Source organism: Stigmatopora argus, chromosome 23 (genome assembly GCF_051989625.1).
Source record: "Stigmatopora argus isolate UIUO_Sarg chromosome 23, RoL_Sarg_1.0, whole genome shotgun sequence".
NCBI lineage: Eukaryota > Metazoa > Chordata > Actinopteri > Syngnathiformes > Syngnathidae > Stigmatopora > Stigmatopora argus.
Genome location: NC_135409.1, coordinates 7,455,845 through 7,461,982, shown reverse-complemented (window position 1 = coordinate 7,461,982; position 6,138 = coordinate 7,455,845). Strand labels below are relative to the sequence as shown.

Below are 6,138 nucleotides of genomic sequence, written 5' to 3'. Positions count from 1 at the left end.
CCAATGTGGCGTTTGTTATTGTGAGCCGGAGGCACTTTGAGAGAGTAAAGTAGCATCATGGGGATTTAAACGAGCGAGTAATGGGCCTTGAGTTGTTGGGGATCCACCTTGACGGCTTGAAAGACATCGGCCATCTTTACAAACAATTGCAGCTAATCAAGTCAGGCTTGCTCCTCTCCTCTCCTCTCGTTTGTTTGTTTGTTTATCATTTCTTCTTCACCTGCGACTTATTGGCGAGGTGAACGCAACGATTTGAGCGTGAATATCAATCAATTTGCATCGGATGATTATTTCTTGAACTAAATGCTTTGATTGTCATTAAACAAACAATAGGAGTAGGGAAGTGCACAAGTAACAACAACAAACAAACTAACTAACTAACAGATATATCATCAATCATAAATAGTAAATAAATAAGCAGTCAACATGAAAAAGTGGTCACATAAATAAGTAGGTACAAAAGTGAGTAACTTGCTACCTAATTTCTTAACTCCTAATAAATGGTTGGCTTCGATGGACTGGTGTCAAAGTGTCGGCTCGGGGGCCAGATACTGGTCGGCCCCATCGCTCTATGCGGCCAGCGACTCCATGTTTTCTGATCAGATTGAAAGATTAGAGAATATTTTGTTTACCCTCTTAGAAGCAATAAATGATTAATTTATTTTTTGATTGGAAACATGGAATAGTTTCTCCATAGTTTTTTAATGGAACATTTTTAAGAAACTAAACATTAAATAGATAAAATAGACTATTTTCTGTTGTCCACTTTTATTTGTAACGCGAATACAAAGTATTTCCTCAAATGTATTCTTGCCTTTTTAAATGGAAAAAATAATGATGTATAAAAAAAGGAAATATTTGTTTTATATCTTTACAAGAAAAAAGAGTTGAAATCATTTTTCTTTTTAAATCTTGAAGAAAAAGGGAAGGGATTTTTTTTAAACCAAAAAAATATTTATAAAACTATAATTTAGGAACTAAGTGAAGAAAACGGGGTATGATGACTCTTTCCCTTTTTTTAATTTTCACTGCCATCCTTCCTGGCTCAAATGGATTGGACGGCTACTCGCCACAAACTCATTTGAGTTGTCTACAAACATCAGTGGGATTTTTTTTCTTTACAAATGACAACTTTTCAGTGTTTTTGATTGTAATTATTTGTGACAGGGCCTTCCTGCTCCCAAGGGTCACTTGCGTGCTACTGGAAGAACGCCCCCTGCAGGTAGGTTTCCGCTTTATAATCATTACAATGATTCATTATTAGGATGTATGTGTGCACTCTATGTGGAATAATGCATATGATATATGGAATGGAATGAAATAATGTGAATAATGTGTATATGGTGGTGAGACCTTTCAGCACTTATGTAATGTTCACATTTATGTGATTATAATAATGATGTGCATGAGTTAGAAATTGGCTTTTACCCCGTAATACCTGAAGTTACCTTTGACAAATATATAAATCATAAAACATTGGGAGAATGCTATCATATACAATATATAGCCAGTGATTTTATTTAGTTATTCATTATTATTAAAGCATGAAATTATTAAAAAAAAATGTTTTTGTTTTTACTATGACATACGAGCATTTCGAGATACGAGTAAAAATTCGAGCAAATAATTATCTCGAGATACGAGACAAATTTCGAGATACGAGAAAGCCAGGTGGCCAAGACATGAGAGGCTGTTTAGGATTTTAGCGCATTGTCTTTTTTGCTGCATCTCTTTTGTGTATAACAGATATCTACGAGCACTGGGCGGAGCATTGCATTTTTTCAGTGTTTTTTCCCCCCGTTAGTCATTGCGAATGGGAGAGCTTGTTCGCTAATATGAGAGGAGTATATACTACTTCTCGTTGGCAAGTGTGTGTTATCCTATTGTGAGGACATTTGTGTACATAATTTTCCGAGTATTTTGAAGGGAATACAAACTCAAACAACCCTCGATATTGACTGAAAGTCAGTGTGGAGGCGGGGCAAAAAGAGCCAACCTGGGAGAAGAAAGGTATCAAACTTTAATACAAAATTAGAATTAAGTTTAGTGTAAGGTTCGATTAAACTTATTTTTGAGTGTGTCTGCATCATTTAAATTTGTTTATGTTATGTTACGAGCGCGTTGCTGGGCAAAAGCCCCGCCCCCTTCGAAATCCGTATAATTTTAGTACTATTAAACACATTTTAGTAATATTAAACCACCAGTTATGTGTTACTTTGTTAATAGATGTCAAATTAGAACAAATAAAAAAAAAATTCCAATCCAATATCCTGTTTTTGGTGTTTTTTTCAGAGGGTTGGAACAAATTCATTAGTTTTTAGTTCATTTCAATGGGAAACATTCGTTCGAGTTACGAGAATATCGACATACGAGCTCAGTCCCGGCACGAATTAAGCTCGTATCTCAAGGTACCACTGTATTGACTTTTTTTCCGAAAGTGTGTTTTTTTCCTATAGGATTCTAATATTATTGTTGTATTTTTCAAAATCTTTAGGTTATTTGATGAATAGTATTTTGGCATTTATTTTGTTAAATGTCAAATCAGGGATGAACAGACATGGATCCATGTGTTTTGTTGTTGTTGTCATTTTAACACTAAAACATAGAAGTACATAGTATATTTTCAAGGGGCTGTCCATTTGAGCTTTTTCCTGCATGCAAAACGTCTAATTTCAAGTCCTAGGGCAGGAAAAAGTCGGTAAACCCGCCCGAAAAGCTCATTTAAGAAAGTTGGCGGTGTGTGGGGAGACTCGTAAAAGGAAAGGCACTCTGGAAGTCGGCTCGCTGCCTCTGCATTAAACATCACGCGAAAGCAACCACTTTCCATTTTGGAACATGCACAAAAATATTACCCTCCTCCGCCGCCGGTTCTCTCGCTTTGCGGGTCCCTGATAGGTCCAATCTCCAGTGGCTATGTTCAAAACACTGGGCCAGAATAGCACAGGCCCTGTAGATAAATATTTATGGGGTGCTCATGCCACAAAGGAAAAGTCGAAATAGTGCGTTTCCAAGGTGAGCAAAACAAACAACTTCAAAGGGATTGAAATGCATTTCATGTAAATGAAGCCCCGCCTCTGCGCGGTGGCAGTCTTTTTCCACATTGGAAGTTGACCTGATTATCCCGTCTTTGCCGCTAATTCCAAAAGCGCAAAAAAAAACGCGCCCGCCGCAACGCATCAGTGACATGCTAGAGTGTTTGATTTATTAACGATTGCATGTTGAGAATGTACAACTAGTTTGGATTGGATGTGTGTGTATCGGTGTTCGATTGTTGATCCTTTGATCCATATGGCAAGTGTGTGGCATGTTAAAGAATATCGGTATTCGATTATTGATGTCTTAGCACATAGATTGAGGCACGGGAGATTTGTAGTCATTACAGTAAAGTTGGATTGAAGAAACAACAACATATCACTGTTGTGATTATTTCTCCCTGTGTTTTAAGGTGTTTGTTGTAGAGGCCGGTTGAGTTGGTGGTTTGCAATATACATTGTTTAGCGTGTAAGAAAGGAGATAATGTTTGGTCATGTTTATTTACTTTTGAATTGTGAGCGTGAATGTGCAAGTCTCGGGTCACGCACATGGAATAGAATTTAGCACGCTACCTTCGGCCGCCATTATCCTGTACAGTGTCTATGACGGTTATAGAAAGGATGTTATGTTATTGAGATTGCATTGTTTGCCCTGTTGAATAATTGAGAAGTTGTAAAAAGAAAATATGACACAAGTTATGACTGTATATTAAACGAGTGTAATTGTACATTATGTTTTGGGTTCTAACGTGTTGATTATATATATATATATATATATATATATATATATATATATATATATATATATATATATATATATATATATATATATATATATATATTGGGGGTAGGTGGGCTCCTTCTTGTCCATCTTGGAGCCCTGCCCCATTCCAACGTTTCTGTATTGGGGAGTCAAGTATGAATATGCACTCCCAGCCACTCGGCGACGACTTGATCCCCGTTTTCGTGGCGAGAAGACTCCCCGCCGCATCTCAAGGACACCGTTGTGAGTGACGGGGCTTAATGTGTATCTTGCCAGAATTGGATTTGATCCTAGGGGCTCTGCCACGGGCCCCCGCGTGAGATTTACGCTTCCCCCCCCCCCCCCCCCTCCCCACCTCCCCGTCGTCCCCGCTAGCGCTTTTTCGTCTTCTGCCCTCCCGTCGTCTGTCGAACAAATGGAAACAGAATTGCCTCTCGTGGCGAGGCGCACGGTCGCCAGATCGCGCTCGGATCTGTGTCGGCGAGTGATTGCGCCAGTGTTTTTCCAAGGAACGCGCAGGAGAGGATTTGATCTAGGTGTTGACTGCCTCCGCTTGCTTTGGCAGGTGTCTGTTCGCTTTTCGGGCCACGTCGTCGTGGGGTCCAGACACGTGTACATCAGGAAGGAAGGTGGCGAGTGATCCTTTCAATTCGCAGAGAGGCCAAACTTAGTGTGCTATTCAAGCGGTTTTGATCTGTAACATCCCCTATTTTCAGTTGCTTCACTGAGCTAGGTTTGCGTAGAATACATAACCACCAATTGAATCTAATGAAAACGAAAATGTGAGACCAGTAAAAGCTTTTTGTGCAAAAATCAATTGGATTAAATCATATAGGTATACAGTGGTACCTCGAGATACGAGCTTAATTCGTTCCGGGACTGAGCTCGTAGGTCGATTTTCTCGTCACTCAAACGAACGTTTCCCATAGAAATGAACGAAAAACTAATTAATTCGTTCCAACCCTCTGAAAAAACACCAAAAACAGGATATTGGATTGGAAAAAAATGTTTTATTTGTTCTAATTTGCTATCTATTAAAGTATCAAATAACTAGTGGTTTAATAGTATACTAAAATGTGTTTTAAAAGAACTAAAACTCGTTACATAACATAAACACATTGAAATGAACTTGGATTACGATGCAGACACACTCAAAAATAAGTTTAATCGAACCTAACATTAAACTTAATTCTAATTTTGTTTGACATTTTTATACCTTTCTTCTCCCGGTTGGCTCTGTTTGCCCCGCCTCCACCCTCAGTTTCAGATGCAACCTATTGATGGTAGTTTGCTTTTGTATTCCCTTCAAAATATTCAGAAAATGATGCACACAAATGTCCCGGGAAAAAAAACACTGAAAAAATGCAACGCTCGCAGAGACATTACAAAGAGGGAGTTGCGACCAGAGACATTACACGAGGGAGTTGTGTGGAGAAAGACAGTGGCCATGATGTTCTTATGAGCAGCCTCTCGCGTCCGCTCGTATATCAAAATGTGTCTCCTATCTCAAGATAAATATTTGCCCGAAATTTTACTCGTATCTCGAATTGCTCATATGTCGGGCCACTCGTATGTTGAGGTACCACTGTATTCGAAATAAGGGGGATTGGTCAAACAAATGCGAGCGCCAATCTGCAGTGTTGTATACGAAAACATTTTTCCCATTCCTACTCCTTTGAGTACTTTTCCGTTGACACTTGGCATGCTAGCATCCTAATTCATTTAGTGACTGTCTTGTCTTGCCCCAAGACGAGGTCACGTCACAATACACTTGTCTCAAGCGGAACGTGCAATCGGCCCGTTGAAATGCACAATTTACTGCCGGCTGTTAAAGGGTCAATACCGAGAGCTAGAGAGGTCACATTGTTCTTTTGACCTGCTCCGAGACATAATCAATCCCCGCCCCTGAAATCTCAAGGATCAGTCTATTTATCGACGGTCCCGCCCACGCTACGTGCTCCACGCGCCCAGTCGTTTTGAGCGGAATTCCACGCCGTTGCATGGCGGACTGACTGATCAATGACAGCTTGGGATAACGCTGACATTGGTGTTCGGCATCTACACGAAGCGCTGGCGTCCGCTCGATTCCTCAGAGGCCGCCGTAAAGATACTCGCCGTCGTAACATTTAACACGGCGCGATGAACGAGGCTCCCTTCTCCTTGGCCTTTAGATAGCGGACTTGTCTGGTAAAGATCTGCGGCGCTAACATCCTTAACAAGGCGAGAGCCCGCCGTCCTGGCTTATTCATCTGGTGGAGGGTTGACATTACCGCCGCGTCCCCCCCCCCCCGTCTTATCTCTCCCTTGCGGCGAGGAGTAGCAAATGCAAGATAGATTCCTATT

General features: G+C 40.3%; 1 long non-coding RNA gene across 1 annotated transcript in view; it reads left to right on the top strand.

Moving 5' to 3' along the window:
- Nucleotides 1–1,081: 1,081 nt before the first annotated feature.
- Nucleotides 1,082–6,138, top strand: part of LOC144068793 (uncharacterized) — a 55,468-nt gene continuing 50,411 nt past the window's right edge. Inside the window, exon 1 of the long non-coding RNA XR_013298309.1 lies at nucleotides 1,082–1,222. This is a non-coding gene — a long non-coding RNA (uncharacterized LOC144068793). The remainder of the gene's footprint in view (nucleotides 1,223–6,138) is intronic.